This window comes from Balaenoptera ricei, chromosome 13, assembly GCF_028023285.1.
Source record: "Balaenoptera ricei isolate mBalRic1 chromosome 13, mBalRic1.hap2, whole genome shotgun sequence".
Taxonomy (NCBI): domain Eukaryota; kingdom Metazoa; phylum Chordata; class Mammalia; order Artiodactyla; family Balaenopteridae; genus Balaenoptera; species Balaenoptera ricei.
In genome coordinates, this window is record NC_082651.1 from 18,067,393 (window position 1) to 18,086,134 (window position 18,742).

Here is an 18,742-nt window from a genome sequence, read left to right on the forward strand (position 1 = left end):
AAATTTATCTTATTATACACTTTAAATTGGTGAATTTTATTGTATATAATTATACCTCAATACAGCTAACCAAAAAATAAAAACATAAAATATCACAAAAGAGAGAAAAATCAGAAACAAATATTATAAACTCCTTAGAGACAGACTTGTTGACTCTTTACCAATGAATTGTCTCATAAAAAGCAGGTTTCTGTTGTATTTGGTCCTAGACAGTTTCATGTTCTTGTGAGCAGATATCTTAAACAAATTTTACATCCTATCTTCTGTTCTCAACCTATTCCTCTCACCCTAATTTTACTTATACCTGCCTTGGATCAGCTTCAATCTATCAATAGCTTGTGTGGGAAGGCAATGTATTAGTCTGATCATTTAGACACACTTTCCTTTTATTCCTGACAATCATAAAGGCCTTTCAGAGAGCCTCTGGTAACAGCCTTATTTTCTGGCATCTGGAATATAAAAGAAGCTAGATTTTTCAAACCAGCGAGGCAACACATATCTAAACAGTATCCATTCACTTTAATCACTGAAGTTTTATCATATATTACACTACAGTAGAATAAATCACCCTTTATCCAGAAACAACACATGTGACTTCCCTATTTGCCACTCTATTGCTAAGTAGACATCACATAATTTAAGTTTGTTAGAATAATGGCTTACTTTTGGTACCAATTTTTGTAATAGATAGATGAGTCTGAGCTATTGCAAAAAGAAAGCTCCAAATACAATGGATTCAACAAAGAATTTTATTTCAGTTCATGTAAGAGTTTCAGTTGAGCAATCCACATTGACAGCTTCTCAAGGACAAAGGTTTTTTTCATTTTATTGTTGGAAGTGAGCCATGTATACATCCATACTCCAGCTCAGGGGGAGGGAAAGAAAGGTTGGAAGATTATTCACTCAGGGACTTTGGACTCACACCTAAAGGTTTTCCACAATTCTTGTAATAATGTACCTGTGCTGAGAAGTTAAGTTAATCATGTGGACACACTGATTTAAAGGGAGGTTGAGAAATATAACCTGTAAAATAAATTGTAATGTATCTCTGAGACTATTTTATATCAATTTAAACATTTTTTGTTGTTTATAATTTAAGAGTCAGCTACGCACAAAGAAAACAATGAGAACTTTAATTCTGCCAGCCAGAAAATAAAAACAGATATGATATCATTTTATACATGCATTGATTATCTTCTATAAATTAAAACCATAGTTTATAATTTTGCAGATTTTGATTTTCACTCACTTAAAATATCAGCAATGTGCCATATGACATATTTCCAGTATTATGATTTTAATGGCTGTGTTATGCCATTATTTAACCATTTTCCTACTGTTAAGCATTTTAATATGTTCATTTTTGTACAAATATATACTTAATGAATAACCATTTGCAACACACTTTTGTTCACCTTTTACTATTTAATAGGAAAAATTCCTATGTGTGAAATTGTTGGCAGGATAGTAGATGTATATATCAAAATCTCTTAATATTGGCATACGGAGTCCAGAAACACCAGTAGTATTTGAAATCACCCAGGAACAAACTATTATATATTTGTAATTACTCATATTTTAGGTGGTTCATTGTTTCCAATTTCAGTAATCATTTTTTTTCAGAAACTGTAATAATCACTAAGGATACAATATAAATAAAATGTGCTTACTAACTTCAAAGAACTCATTGTCAAATGCCAAAATTAAGTGTAAAAAATTAATGACAGTGCCCTATAATGAATCCCCAAATACATGAGAGTACAAAGAACAATTCAAACACATGAGAGTACAAAGAACAATTATGACACAGATAAAACAGTTCAGACCTTTGACATTATATGGTTCATCCTCCATATATAAAGAGTTACAATTTTTGAAAAGCGCCATGAACCTATATTTTCTACATTGGCTATTATAAGAGAATGGGTATTCTGTGTGTAGCTTATTATTCAATGCCCTCATGGTCTTGTCCCAATTATTTTCCCCAGATGTACCTCTCACCGCATCATCTTCATATGTGACTTCACTTGTGTCAGGAATATCTTTGTCCCAAGGAGAGGCCAAGAAATACTTGATGGTGATTTGGATAAAGGATAAGAATGTAAGACAAGGATATGGAGTATAGTTTTGAAGAAATATGTTTCTCCATATATTTATTTGTTTCTCACTATGATCCTCTTTTCTATATGTCCAACTTAAATGTCACTGTTTCACAGTCAGAATTCATTACTCCTTCCCTTTCTCCAAGACAGAATATACCTATTTAAAGTTTAACATTTCTAATGATAACTGAATCTCAGGTGTACAGTCAATGGCCTTTTTATTCTAAATCTTTCAACAGACTTAAATGAAAGAGTTGTTCAGTAAATACTAGTTAAGCATAAAGCAAATTAACAGTGTTAGAGAATGAACATTTGTCTGCTTCAGTAGGTCTTGTGGCTTCTCTGAGAATTGTTATCCTCGGATAACAATTAGATATCCCTGCCAAAAATTATTGAATTACTACAATGTATTTAGGAATACTTTTTGAAGTCTAGTGCATTATATTTTTTGTGATAAATATGTCTGAGTTTTCTTAAATAAAATTTTTTTATGAGCAACCAAATTATATTGAAATGGATGAAAATAAGGCACATCTTAGTAGTTACTTGTTATTTTTCCCATTTATTTCTTTAACTCAAATCTAATACCAAACCATGGAATTGATTTCCCATTCTCTCCCTTTCTCTCTCTCACACACACAAGTGTGTGTATATATATATTATATATGTATGTGTATATGTATATATATATGTACGCAATGTAATACATATTGAGTGGAATGCCATTCCATATATATATATACACACACACATATATATATGAAATGCAATATATATAGAGAATTATATGCCATTGTGTAATGTACACGTGTATGTGTATATAGATATGGTTATAGCTATAAGTATAATTTTTATCACCATCTTTTATGATGTTTCTTTTTATTCTTAAGAATATTATAAAAATTAGTACAATAGTGTCTATAAAAGACTGCAGATTCCTTACCAAAAGGATGTCACAGAAAAATAAAGTGTTGTATTACCACAAGTATCCCTTGTGTTGCTGTTTTAAAACCATAACAATATCCCTCCCACCTCCTGTTTCTATCCTGGCATCACTAATGTGTTCACTATTTCTAAAATTTTGTCTTTCCAAATTTATATATAAATTTAATCATATAGTATGCAATCTTTACACATTAGCTTTTTTTCTCAACATATTTCCATGGTTAGTTATCCAAGCTATTGCAAACATCAATAGTTCATTGTTTTTATTGCTAAGTAATATTCTATGGTATGAATATATTGCAGTTTATTTAACCTTTCAGCTGTTCAATGGCATTTGGGTTGTTTCCAGTTTTTGATTATTAGAAATAAACCTACAATGAACATTTGTTTACAGCTTTTTGTGTGAACACAAATTTTCATTTATTTGGGATTAAAACTGGAAAGCCCAATCCTTAGGTAGTACAGTAAGGGCCTACTTAATTGTATAGGAAATTGTCCAAATTTTTCCAAAGTGGCTCTACCATTTTACATTCCCACCAACAATGCACAAGAGATCTAGTTTCTCTACATCCTTAACAGTGTTTAATGTTTTCATTATTTTTTTATTATAGCCATTTGATTAGTGTGTATTAATATCTTGTTATTATTTTAATTTTCATTTCCTTATGGTTAATAATGTTGAAAATCTTTTCACGTGTTTGTTTGCTATCTGTATATTTTCTTCTTCAGTGAAATTTCTCTGAATTTTTTTTTGCCACTTTCTAGTTGGATTGACAGAACCGTTCAGTCTCTTCACTATGATGGTGGATAAATGTACCTACACAAGTGATAAAATTCAATAGAACCAAATATGCACATAAATGAGTACAAGTAAAACTGGGGAAATTTGAATGAGTGGATCTTATTACTGTTTATATCATGTTTGTAATAATTGTATATAGTTTTGCAAAACGTTACCACTGGGGAGAAGTTGGCAAAATGTACATTGATATGTTTCTATTATTTCTAACAATAGCAGGAGAATTTATAGGTATCTCAAAAACATTTCAATTAAAGATAGTATATTACTATTCTATGCCACCAAGAGTATAATATTGTCTCTAGAATGAGACCTAAGAAATGAACTCATTGCTTTAATTCATAACTTTTCTTTATATGATACACAATAAAATAAAATTTTAGGGTACTCAAATGTTCCCCCATACCAGTATGTATATAGCAAGCTGACAAATTAGAATTCAAAATTACTTTTTGTTTCACTTTTCTTCTCTCCTCCAGTTACATACAAGAAAATAAGATCAGTGGAATAAAAATTCTACAGAATTCTTATTCTAAAGAATTTAGAATTCTTATTCTAAAAATTCTCTTTAGAGAATAAGTAATTAAGTTTGCTCCACACAATTAATAGAAAACCAATGATTAATTTTAAAGTTTTAGTCTGAGGTGTTTATCTTGACTCTTCTATGTGACAAAGAAATGGTTATATATGAGCATAATAGAAGACCTACTTCTAGTCTATTTGTTTTGATTTGACATGCATACTCTTATACCAGAATAAAAGTGTGTATAAAGTACAGAAATAATACTACCAAAAGCAATTTAAAGCAGGAGGAGATTGGCAAGTATCCACTGTTGCAATGATAGAAGATGGGAAAAAGTAAGTTGAAATGGTTGCTGCAGGAATTGTCAGTGATTTTTCTGAGAGTAGTTTCTATAAAACATTAGGAATTGACCACAGATTGCTGTTGGGAAGTGAATGAATGATGAGAAAACAGCAGAAATTGTTGAATATATTTTGCTGCTGTAGACAAGAGATTGCGATGGAATCTTGAAAAGGGACTGGGGGAATTCTAGCCAAGATAAGTCTATAGTTCATGCATCTAAATCTTCCCTTTCCTTCAAAAATGGCAACCTTAAGAGTACATAAAAATGAAATTAAATGAAATGATATAACTACAAACAAGAAAAAATATTTCCATGGACCATAATATGAATAGAAACATACTGTAGCAAACCAGGGCAGAAGCTGTGTACCTGCTGGGATCAAGGACTGAATACATGAGAAGAGGGTCTGGAGTTTGTGTTTCTGGATAACAGGGCCCAAAAGCACCTTAGGCATTGTTGAATATCGAAGTCTGGCTCATGCTGTGAAATCAGAGGCTGGGGCTGCCTACCTATTAAGAGAAGCTGAAAAAACTTAGTCCAGCTGCCTGAGGCTTGATACAACTCCTTGCCTTGGTTGGCTGGAGAAAATAAACATAACTAGCAAAAAGTACATGGCCAACTTGGAACTAAGCTAACCCCAATATCAGCAAGGACCTCAGAAACACAGTGGAACACAACTGTAAATGCAAAATATGGAATGTGTGATCACCAAGAGATGCTCCCCACTAATCTCTTTGAGGATAAGACTGAGAATGAAAATTTCAAAACAAATGACAGAAACTATCATTCAAATTGATAGCCAACATTTGCAAAAATTAGGAACTAAATTTATGCTCAGCAAAAATGAAAATCTGAATTATGATATTAAATACATATTTTTAAATTCCTCAGATATGTGTAGTACTGGCATCTATTATAATAAAATGATTAAAGGAGAAAGACATTATAAACATAAATATTAAGATGTGAATTGCTAACAGACATATATGAAAGGAAACAGAAAAATGTAAAAAAGAATAAATTAGACACACTGGAATTCATAAATATAGTCATGAGAATAATAGGTTATGGTTTGTAGATTGCATATGTGTGAACTTGGAATTTGTAAATAGGAAGACTACTGAAAGATTCATCCTGAATTAGCACACACAAAAAAACTGGTGGTTATGAAAAAGGAGAAATACAAACAAAATCTCTATTCTCATCTGACTTTAGTTATCAAAAGAACAGAAGAAAAGGAGTAGATTTCATTGTGGCAGGGAAGGGGTAGATATAAAGGCTTTATGTGTGAAATACTGAGCTTAGCATGCTGTGGACAGCCAGATTCCTGTACTCATTTGACAATTTCAAAATAGAGATTTGAATTTACAGAGATCAGGGTTATAGATAAAAATTTTAGCATAAGAAAAACTGATGTCAAAAGATGGTAAATAACAGTTTTTAAAAGGCAAAAATAAAAACCAACCAAACAAACAAAAAATCACCGAGGATTGCTGCATGGATGTCAAAGAATAAGGGTTTTAAAAGAAGATAAAAACACAGGAATTGTTTTACATTATAAGAAACCAAGGGGGAATATGGCATGTACAGTCCTGGGTTAAGTCAAACAATTTGGTGAATTTGAATATGGGCTACATATTAGATGACATTATGGAATTCCTATTAATTTTGTTAAGTGTGGACATGTCATGCTTGGCCATTGATGAAAAGTGTTTTAATAGTTAGAACATGTGACAAAGTATATAAGATGTTATGATGTCTGTATTTTACTTAGGTACATTCAGCATTAAAAAATTAAGTTAATATAAATAATATAATAGCAGATAGTCCATAGGTGAGAATGGAAAGTAAAACTGAATTTTATTTGTTGGGAATGATCAATTCAATAAAGATGATCTAACTGAGAATGATTTCTTACTTTTCTGAAAGTTCCTCTATGTTTTGTAATAAAGGCAAGTGCTTTGGAGCCTTCTGGGAGTGATTACCTTATAAGAACCCCAAAGAGTGTGTCTAAGATCATAAGAATATTCCCATAAGCCACATAAATTGACTCTACTCATTCCCCAAGCAAATGTGTCCAATAGTTAGAGTGGATAATTATCTCAGTTTGCTGGGACGATCCTGGTCTTAGCACTGAAAAATCCCACATCTCAAGAAATGCATCAGTTCGTCACTAAATTCCAAGAGGCAGAAATTTTATGTGAAACCTTGACTTTTTTGCAGTTGGTACACAAATGCACTTACACTGATAACTTCATGTGCCATAAATGAGCTCTGTGTACATGATTGTTTCCACGCATAGACACCTCTCATTATTGATTTTCTGATATTAAAAAAATCTGATTTGCCTGTTCACTTATGTAAATTCTGGCAGAAGTCTTTCCCCATATATCTGCTTTATAATTGGCCCTGAATATTGCAAATACCCCCCCAAAATTAAAAAGTTTAATAAATAATTAAAATGTAAAGTGTATATTTTATATTATCTCAAATACACTAAAATCTTAACATTTTTAACTGTAGTGAAAGACTATATTAATTTTATATTTTATAATATGTATTAAATGATGATTCATATGAAAACTAACCTAATAAAGTCAAATTTTAGAGGGAGTTGATTCATTTTATTGAGAGAAAAACTGCTTAAGAAATTTATTTTATATAAACACTCCCAGTAACATAGTGATTACAATATTCTTTATTCTTTTAAGTTAGATCCCACAGTATTTCTACTTGACAAAATGTTGTTAGTTTTTTGTTAACTCACTCTAAATACTTGCAAGTAATAAAATAATTTATATGAAAGCATTTTAGAAGTACAAGAATATTATGCATGTGTTAGTTATGTTTTCCTCCCTCTGAAAGTACATTGTAAGTCCTGTTTTTCACTGAATCAAGACTCAGTTTCCAAATAGGTTAAGATTTACTGAAGAAGTATATGCTAATTCTATTTGTGACTTATCTCAATTACAACTATTTCATCTTGACATTCAGCCATTTCTCTAGAACTGTATTTAACTTTGCACAGGCATTACCTTCAATAATATAAAGTAATCCATTGTGGCTTGAAAGATGATATGTTTTTTATTGATTTTCCTTTAGCACCAAAAGGAAATTATGACTGTGTACATTTTCTTTTTAAATAAGATCATAGGACTGAATATAATATTAAAAAACTCTTCTCACTCCTATTGCTCATAAGATGGTAAATCTTGTAATATTTATCATTGAGTTCCCAACATAGGGAAGTTGTAAGCATTTAGATGCGGGTTCTTCTTTCTGAGCTCCTCTGTTCTTTGGTTTTTGCTTAACTGTTTCTGTACCTGGGATATAGAAAGTTTCATGGAGTACCAATGGAACTTTACATCAAACATAATCTCATCAAAACTATGTCCAACAATTTAATGGACACAGATATTTACACTGACTTCAGATACTCTACTGTTGGACTTAAAAATGACAAAATACCCAGTAATTACACAGCAAGATACTATGTCCCCAGGGTATTGTCAAATCCACCCAATCACAGGATGAGGTGGGCATAGACATAATTTATATCATCATGGCAGTGATTCATTTTAAATCAGATTTGAGCAAATATGGAAGAAAGAAATAAATGACATGATAATGAAGTTCAGGCTCCCATGCCATATGCCTCAGTTGACCTGTCACTTCTCCCTCAAATCATGCCTGTATCTTCATATGTGGTTCCTTCATGAGGAAGGAAAGGATGCAGGCCAGGTTCGTAGATAATTAGTGCAATAAGTTGTCACTAGCTGTGGAAGATCTGAATTGCAGCTCATCTCAAGGGTGACCCTAAACACAATGATCAAATAAAGCCTATTATCTGGTGAGAGAGGAGGTCTGAGGTATGGATATACCCTGAACCTTAGGCATTAGAGAATGACTGCATTGTTTGGTCAGAGGCCTAAAAAGAATAAGAGTGCAAACTTCTGACTAAAGTTACCTGAGGAATAGGTGTTCAGATGAATCTAGGAAATTAAGAACAAAAAATGCCAACTTTTTTGTCTCTTATGAATGGTCAACAGAGATTATCTGTCAGAGATGAGTTCCTTAAAACTGCCTGAGTGACTCATCCTGTGATGGTCACTTTAACTCTTTCCTTGACAATCTTGGTACTTGTACATGTGCCCATGGAAAAGTAACCATCTAGGAAGGAATGGAATGTATGTGTGAGCTCCAAAATAGGACCTTCTCTTCTCTAAAGATGTGCTAGCTAAACTGCTGACATCCAATTTGTCAGTAACAGAGACTGATAGTGAAACCTTAATATGGCATCATTCTTCAGCGTTAGTAGCCATCAAATACATACTGGTCAATCTCACCAAACTCCATCCACTTTGACAGAAGTAAAAACTCAACCACGTTAAAATCAATACTTGGATTAACCATTAATGCCTCTGTGCAGTAACTGAAGCATCAAGAGAAACCCTGATAATGTGAAGTTACCTGTACTAATATCAGATGATTTACAGGATGCCTAATCTAATGACATGGTATCCCACACAATATTGTCTCTGATCTTTCCAGAAAAGGAGTTGTGACAATGAAAGTATAATTACGGTTTTTACTGGTCATGCCATGTACTCCACCAACAAGAATCAGCTGGCCGGATTGAACAGGACTGTTGCTGTTGGAATAGAGTGCTGAAGACTTAATGTACCAAGTTGACAACACCTTGTGAAATTGGGCATTGTCCTTCAGGATGCAGGTTATTACTTAATCGATGATTAATGCAGAGTGCAGTGTTTCCAGTAGGATATACAATTCCACCAGTCAAGGAGTGAAAGTAGGATCAACATCTCACACACTCATTTCCAGTTATCCAAGTGAGGGATTTGCACTTCTCATTCCCCAAATTTTAGGATCTGTCAGGTAATTGTTCTTGCTTCCTTTGGTGTGAGTGGTGGTGGTAGAACTATGCTCTTACCAGGGAATATAGTAAGGTATTCACTGAACTGCAATTCAGGTTATCACATTACAATTTTAGGCTTTACTTATTGGAAAATTAGAAAGCAAAGAAAGGAGTTATAGTACAAATAATCCAACCTGATTATCCCAAGGGTGATGGTAGGAGTATGTTCACCCCAGGGGAATCCATCGGGATTTTTCTTGTGCTTCAGTGGACAACACTATATGAAAATGGTCAGTTTCTCCGACCATATCCACAAGGACAAAGGACAAAGCAGCTAAATGTACAGACCACTGTGGGCTCACTATGGTCTATCTCTCCAAGAAAATAATCCACATCAGCCAAAGTCATGGCCAATGGTGAGGGAAATCTAAACTAGTTGGGAGAGGAGAAAGATAGGTATAAATATTAACAGTTATATTTGCTTAGCCTTTTTAACTCTTTTTAGAATATTTCAACTGGTGGTGACCTTTGAGAACTGTATATATACTCTCCAACAACTGAGGGCAATGTTCATTCCTACATGATCCAACTCTACAAGAATGGCACAGGAAATGACCTTTACCAAGCTAAATTATGTGCCACTGAAGTTATGCTCAACACTACCTACCTCTCCAACATTAGACTTTGGATACTTCCTCGCTCTAAAATGGGCCTAGAGATGGTTCTAGCCCATATTTCTGCATGAACTGCTGTCACCACCACAAAGCAAGGATTTCACATGTACAAGGTGACTGATAAGTAGAGACAGCTACATCTGTGCACCACCCAGTCTGGATATACAGAGCATTCAATATCTCCAAAAGCTCAGATGAGGGGCCAGGTAATTATAAACTGGACATAAAGATTGTTCATGACCCATGGGTAGGCTTTGACTAATAGGGAATGGAAACTGAGGAAAAACCAGCAGATATTCTCTCATCCTACCTTCATAAATTTCCCTGAGATACGGTGGTTTTATTTGGGCTTTCTGAGGATGTCCTACCATCAGCTGTGCTTAGTGAGAACAAATGTTCCTTCTTGTACATGCTCTTTCTATTTTCCTCTCTCACTTTCCTTTATCCTTCACATTTGCTTCCCTCTGATTACAATCTCCTATAATATGATAGCATGGAAACTTTTGCCCTAGGCTTCGTTATCTAGGGAATATGAAATATTTAATTATTTTGTATTTTTACCTTTCTCATATTTTCCGTGCATATATCACTCTTTCAACTCACCAATTTGAATGAGAACAGTTGAGATTAAAAAAAAAAAAAAACATGCTCTAGACAATAGGTGGAAAATTTTATGTGAAATATTAGGACTAATTATGGACACAATCAGAATTTGGTGAATATCTTCTCTTGGTAGTTCTAGGTTCTTTCTCTTGGTGCCCAAGAGCCTGTCACTTGTTACCTAACTTTTTCTATCAGAAGAAACAGTATACTGCATTTCAAGTTACTATCACTGCCCCATGTAATATTAAATCAGTTTTATTCTTTAATGGTGGTGATGTTTTAATTGGATAAACTTGTACCAGATAAATTATTAGGTGGCAAATAAAAAAGGAAAATATCTGGGATTTATGGGCTTTACATTGTTTCTTCTCAGACAATTCTATGTACATTCTATTGACTACAGAGAATTGAAACGAGTATCTCATAATTATTCTGAGTATATGGAACTTTGATTGGAATTTTATATTTTGGAGTAGATAGTAAGTCTCTTCTTTGAAATGAGAAACATAGAGACATTAATTTCCTTTACTTGATAGCCTATGGATTTTCCCACATGTGCAATGCTCTATTCAAAATGTACCAATTCTGAGGTTAATCCATGGAGAAATTAAGCCATTCATGTAAGAGTGATAAAGTATTTCTTGTCAGTCTCTAAGTCCCTCAAATGTCTCTCACTTCCTCCCACAAATCACCCCTGGCAGTATCCATGAGTAGCTTTCATTTCTTTCACAAGAGTATATTTCATTAATGAAAATCCGAGGGTAACTCTCCTGAATTCTTCTCTGACTTAAGCATACATCCCACTTTCCCTGGTATCAGGCTGAACTGTGAGAGTGAAAAGAAAAAATCCTCTTACAAAATAAAATATCATGAGGGGGGTTTTACAGTAACAAAAGGACAGCTGCATTTTATCAGGCAGAGCCATAATCAATAGTTGGCACATCAATAAAAAACCCACTTGTTCACTACTATTTGAGAAAGTATTATTATTACTAAAAGTAATCTTTTATTGGTAATGTCATATTAATCCTTCTGAAATCTTGAATATCTTCATAAGGAAGGATTCATTTGTGTTCAATTTGCACAACACTGAGACCTACCACAAGAGTAAATAGGATCACTTTTCTAGGAGAATTTAAAGACCAGTCTGGTGCTGTTTAGAAGCACAGGTGGAGACAATAGCACATCTGATAGCTGATTGTTTGTCCATTTGTATGTTTTCATATTTGAGTCTTAACTCTCTAAAGCTGGAGTAGCAACTTTATTGGCTGTGTGATAATCTGGAAATACTGAAAGGGACATAGCTACAATGAAGGACTTCAGTGGTGCTTCTTATCACTGTCATTTCCCAATGTCTTATTTTATCCCAAAACTTGATTCACAGGTTTTATATCCCAGCTTATGCTATCATTTGGAGAGATGTTGTTATCCAAGAGGGCATTGCCTTGATCTTATAAACAATATTTATTTCAGCATGATTTCATCTACATATAACTATGGTTACATACCAAGGCTTTTACTCACAAATACCTGTACCATCTCCAAAATCTTCAACAGTAATTTGTGTCCACTGACATTATAACCTCCCATTCTCTCATTTCTTATACTCTTTTTTTTTCTGGTCTTTTGTCTTTACTCCATCTTTACTTCTTTGAGTTCACTGCTATTTTCCATAGGCTACTAGCTTCATTTCCTTGTTTTAGAGCTATCAGCAGATTAGATATTGTGTTTAGTGAGACTTATGATAAAGTATACAACTTGCTGTAATTAGCAATAATTGAAATGTAATACTGTGTGTTTGAAGAGATATGTAAATAACTTTGCTTCATGATTATTAACAGAACTTGGTCACCATAGTAAACTATTTCACTGAAATCCTAACACAATCCTGAAAGGTAAATGAGTGAATAGTGCAAAACTGTAAAGTTCCCTGTCCTTAATTTTTAGATACTTGAATGTTTGTTTAACTCACACAACTTTCTATTTATTGTAGAGTATATCAAGAGCCCAGAAAAGATAAGATACCAGATATGTTCTACATCTCCATTACCCTGTTCCATCTACTTCACTGTGAATGTTGTACAATTTTATATATTTAAATCAGTAATATGTCCTGTCCTTAATATCTACTAAGTCAACAAAACAGAACTCATCCCCTGCCCATGCTCTAAGTTCCCTCTCCTATTTCTATCAGTTACTATTTCTAACTTTGCCAAGTCTACAAAATCGAAATTGTCAAGTTCCAAACTCCCAATGACCTACAAAATTTCCAAATGTGCTTTTACCATTTTACATTTTTTTCCCTCTTCAGTACAGATGTAATCTCTCAATGTGAGGGTAAGTCTACCAATTTCTGCCTTTTCAAGGAGGAGAGTGGTTGAGTAATTTGTATGTGTCTGGCTCGCTTCTATTTAATGCTTTAATGATATAAACTGCAGATGTTAAAGCTGATTTTTTTTTTTTATTTTTTTTATTTTTTTATTTTTAAAGATTTTTTTTTTTTTAATTGATTGATTGATTGATTACTATGTTGGGTCTTCGTTTCTGTGCTAGGGCTTCCTGTAGTTGTGGCAAGCGGGGGCCACTCCTCATCGCGGTGCGCGGGCCTCTCACTGTTGCGGCCTCTCTTGTTGCGGAGCACAGGCTCCAGACGCGCAGGCTCAGCAGTTGTGGCTCACGGGCCCAGTTGCTCCGTGGCATGTGGGATCTTCCCAGGCCAGGGCGCGAACCCGTGTCCCCTGCATTGGCAGGCAGATTCTCAACCACTGCACCACCAGGGAAGCCCCGTTAAAGCTGATTTTAATTCCAGGGGAGAAAGTCTGACTGGACTAGCTTTGCTCATAAACACAAGTTTTGGCTAAAGAAGGCAATGTTCTTTGATTGAGAGTTTTATCAAGGTCACACCCAATCTCCTGAAGAAAAATTAGTTTTGTTGCCAGAAGAAAGAAAGGGAGGCTGAGTTACAGTTACAATGTCTTTCCTTATACTAGTTTGAAGGGGAATTCACCCATGTTTTCTTCTAGTATTTGTATGGTTTCATTATTTTACATTTACATTCATATTATTTTGTCAAATTCATATGGCACATAATGTGTGGATTTGAGATATTAACTGGGATATATCTGAAACTAAAAAGTCTATATGTCATTGCATTAGCAATTTTCTAGCTTGATTATAGATTGTACTGCTTTAGTTATTTATTTTTATTCCTCTATCTCCACTTCTTCTACAAGTTGTATTCCCTCGCATCTTTTTGTCAAACATCAATAATATGTTAAGAAATGATAGCTCTGATTTTACCTATGCCTTACATGTATCTACAGCCCAAAGCTATCTTATTTCACAAAGGTTTTGAAAGTCATTCTGTTCTAAATAACGTTTTATTGTTACCCCACAATGTTAGGCAAAATCGATTCTACCCTCACTACTCCAATGTTCCTGCTTTCACCAAGATCACCAAGATCATTAGAAACATAGGATTTCAAGTCATAAAGTAGTGACTATCAATCTTTGGAAAAGGTAATTGACTTTCCTGAGCCCTTATTTCTATATAAATAGAACAGAAATAATTGTAACAGCTACCTTAACAATCATATCCTTCAAACTCTATCTTATTAATCTTAGTCACCAAAGAGGCTGGGCTCCAACCAGAATCACTTGCTATTTGACTTGCAGTAGTGGTTCCTAGATTTTTTGTTCATGGACTTTTTTCTTTTTTAGTCGTGCAGCTTGTGGGATCTTAGTTTCCGGACCAGGGATTGAACCTGTGCCCCCTGCATTGGAAGCAGGGAGTCTTAACCACTGGACCACCAGGGAAGTCCCTGTTCATGGACTTTTAATGTTTAAGAAAACATACTGGGGACCACCATATGGTAGCAAACATTTAATTTTGTAAAGTAAGGGCATTTTTAAGATTATATATTCCAAATTGTATTACTGACACTCCATTTTAAGAAAGAATATGTTAACTGCAAAAAAAGGCAAATATAATAAAATAATAAAATAAAGCCCTTATATTGAATAAATTTAGCTTTCATAATATCTTATTAACTGATAATTTAGCCTTATGAATAAAATATCACAGATAGATGAAAATGTCTAAGTTTGGCACTGGCATGTATGTGACCTGTGCCTTTCCACTTGTGTTCCTGAGCTAACGCTGTTCCCTCTACCTGGATTAGTCTATTCCTGATCTGGGCCAGTTTCAGTCCTGCTTTTACTTTAAAAACTATTTAAAACTTCTGTGTAAAGCTATTCCTGAATCTCACCTTTAAAATCCTCTTTTTTCTCCCAATCAGAATGAAAAATAAAATCTAGATCTAGAAACACTTTGACAAAATAGCCTCCCCAATTGCAATTGAGGCATCTGAGTCCCTGAGAAGTGAAATGACTTATACAAGGTCATGCATTATGAGAATCACAAAGTTTGGCCTAATGACCAGTGTTATGCCCAACTCCCTGCCTCTGATTGTTACATTTTTAGGCTAAGACAAGGTAAATATCATGTCCAAGGTCACCCTTGCTAAGTATAAGATCATGGATTCCATCCTTCATTAAGTTAGACCATATTCGTTCAACCGTTATCATGCAATCTACAAAGATAAGGATGTACTTAAAATACTGATGTACTACATTTAGGATGAGACAAAAAAGGCTTAATTTCCAAATATACAAACAGCTCATATATCTCAATATGAAAAAGAAAACCCAACAACCCAGTCAAAAGACCTAAATAAACATTATTTATATATATATATCAGAAAGAGATTTTATATATATATATATATCAGAAAAAACAAACAATCCAATCAAAAAATGGGCAGAAGATCTAAATAGACAAAATAGACATTTCTACAAAGAAGACATACAGATGGCTAACAGGAACATGAAAAGATGCTAAACATTGCTATTATTAGAGAAATTCAAATCAAAACTACAATGAGGTATCAGCTCACATTGGTCAGAAAGGTCATCATTAAAAAGTCCACAAACAATAAATGCTGGAGAGGGTGTGGAGAATGGGGTACTCTCAGCACCATTGGTCTGCACCATGTAAATTGGTGCAGCCATTATGGAGAATATTATGGAGGTTCCTTTAAAAACTAAAAATACGGTTACCATATGATCCAGTAACTTCACTCCTGGGCATATAACTGGAAAAATGAAAACTAATTTGAAAAAGATACATGCACCCCAATGTTCATAGCAGCATTATTTACAATAGCCAAGACATGGAAGCAACCTAAGCGTCCATGGACAGATGAATATATAAAGAAGATGTGGTATATATACAATGGACTATTACTCAGTCATAAAAAAGAGTGAAATAATACCATTAGCAGCAACGTGGTTGGACCTGGAGATTATCATACTAAGTGAAATAAGTCAGACAGAGAAAGACAAATACCATATGATATCACTTATATGTGGAATCTAAAAAAAAAATGATACAAATGAACTTATTTACAAAACAGAAACAAACTCACAGACATAGAAAACAAACTTATGGTTACCAATGTGGAAAGGGGGTAGGGGTAAGTTGGGAATTTGGGATTAACAGATACACACTACTATCTATAAAATAGATAAACTAAAAGGACCTACTGTATAACACAGAGAAATATATTCAATGCCTGTTAATAACCTATAATGGAAAAGAATCTGAAAAATTATATATATATATATATATATATATATATATATATATATATATATATATATGTATATAACTGAATCACTTTGCTCTACACCTAAAACTAACACAACATTGTAAATCAACTCTACTTAAATTAAAAAAAATAAAGTGAAGAAATGAGAGGACTCCATTGGTCATGACATGTACTCACAGGTTCATTTCATTTCTTCTGGAATTTGAAATTGATGCTACCAAAATAAATAAAAGTTTTAAAGTAACGGCTGATACTATAAAGTATTAAAGTAATGTCTCTGAAGACACTCTGCTTTCTATGTAGCATGCATGCAACTGCTTCTCTAAAAGGAGGAAGGGTGATTGAAAGGTAGATGAGTCAGTATCCTAGAAAGCAAGGGAGGACCTTCCAGGAGGAAGTCAGTATTTGTGAGAGACACTCTCAGATGTCAGTGTGATGGCTACTTATGCACAATCACTTGAGGCTGACACTCTGTCATCAAAATCCAAATGCCTAAATCATTCCAAGTATACTCTGCCAGTAATGCCATGGTCTATTTGTAGACTGAGAGAATTATGCTTATATTTAACCTGGATGTGTGAAAATAGTTTCTCCTTCATCAACTCTGGACACTATGATTCAATTGCCTCTAATCTCCATTGATTTTGATAGATACCTTATTTGATTAAGAAAACAAATTACTTGAATCTCTTTAATCCCTGTTGATACGGAATGGAGGAGACCTTTTTCATTCTTGCATGTAGGCTATTTATGTGACTTAGCTGGAGAAACAAGTGACCTGGTTTGAAAGAAGGATCGAGGTCTCTGACAAGAAAGCAGAGTGAGAACGTCCCCAAACACAAAACTTACCCCCCTTAGCTTTCCCCTCCAAGGCCTTGCATTAAACTAGGTAATCAACAAGGTACAACCATACTGTGAGAAAATAAAAATGTAATTGAACAGAGCTGAGGACTTTTATAGCATTAGAGAAGAAGATCAAGTTACAACCATCATTGCTTAGTTTTTTGCAATTAATCCTTTTCTGAATTTTAATCGTAGGGAATCCTAATAGGTGAAACAGATAAAAATGATAGGATTGCTCTTCTTCAATGGGGCAGGCTCCTGTAACTCTGCTCCTCACTTCCCTTGATGTCTCCTGATAGTTCTACGTGGAATAATTCAGGCTCTGTGGACCACAGTGTGAAGACACCTAGGCTAGAAATAGAAGTTTAATCTTGAATGTTGGATGGAGAATGTTTTGTGAGCAGCTAAGTGATATTTGGGGAAAATTCTAGTCAGTTCCTAAGTATCCATGGTTAAATAGGTTTGTAGCAAGCACAGGGCATGCATCAATAGAAAAACGCTTCCCAGTCTAATTCAAGATGAAAGAATTGAAAAAAAATTATTTGGATTCCCCAGCTCTTAGCAGCAGAGATCACTGAAGTATAAAAAGCTGGAGCCACATAGATGGGTGTGAGCTGTAAGAGGTTGCTCTACAGATGTGATAATTACCTTCTTCACATGGGGAATCAAGTCCCAGGCCCTCAGAAATTACCTTTGCATGCAACCTCTCCTTAAATAAAAGAGACACAAATATTACTTTTCTACTTACCTTTGCTTATTTCAGTAGGTCAGACCCTATGCTATGATGATATTCAATTTGAATCAGGCTGTTCACTGTCCAAAAGTCAGGTTGAGGCAGATGTAGTTTCATGCATGGCTATTATAATAAAGCCACCCTCTGGTGTAGGGTAAGAATCAATGAAATAGACCCGTGTCCTAAATATATTCCTCTATGGGCTGTTATATTGCCTGACTGCATGATAGCCAAGAATAACTCCTTCCGCTTATAACATTTTCAAACACATTGTTCTAGTCTTTCTTTGGGGCATCAGAAAATTTATGTCAGGACATAATCTCCCTGGTTTTCATGGAGAAAAAGTCTTGTTCTTGCAGTGAAGATATGATTGTTTGGTGGCAATTTCTCAAAGGGACTTTTTAACCAAGGATTTTGTAGCCTTCTATTTTCAGCTATAACAAATTCAAGAGAATAAAACCCAGCTGTAAATATGAATTGCATACAAAAAGAAAACACTCTTTGTTTCTTCAAAAGTGCTAAGCATTGTAGAAGAAAAATGAACCTTTCCTATGCTAGGGTAGCAAATAAAAGCCAGATTCATTAAAAGTTAATGATGTAGGATGCAGATAATGAGAAATAGAAATGGAGTT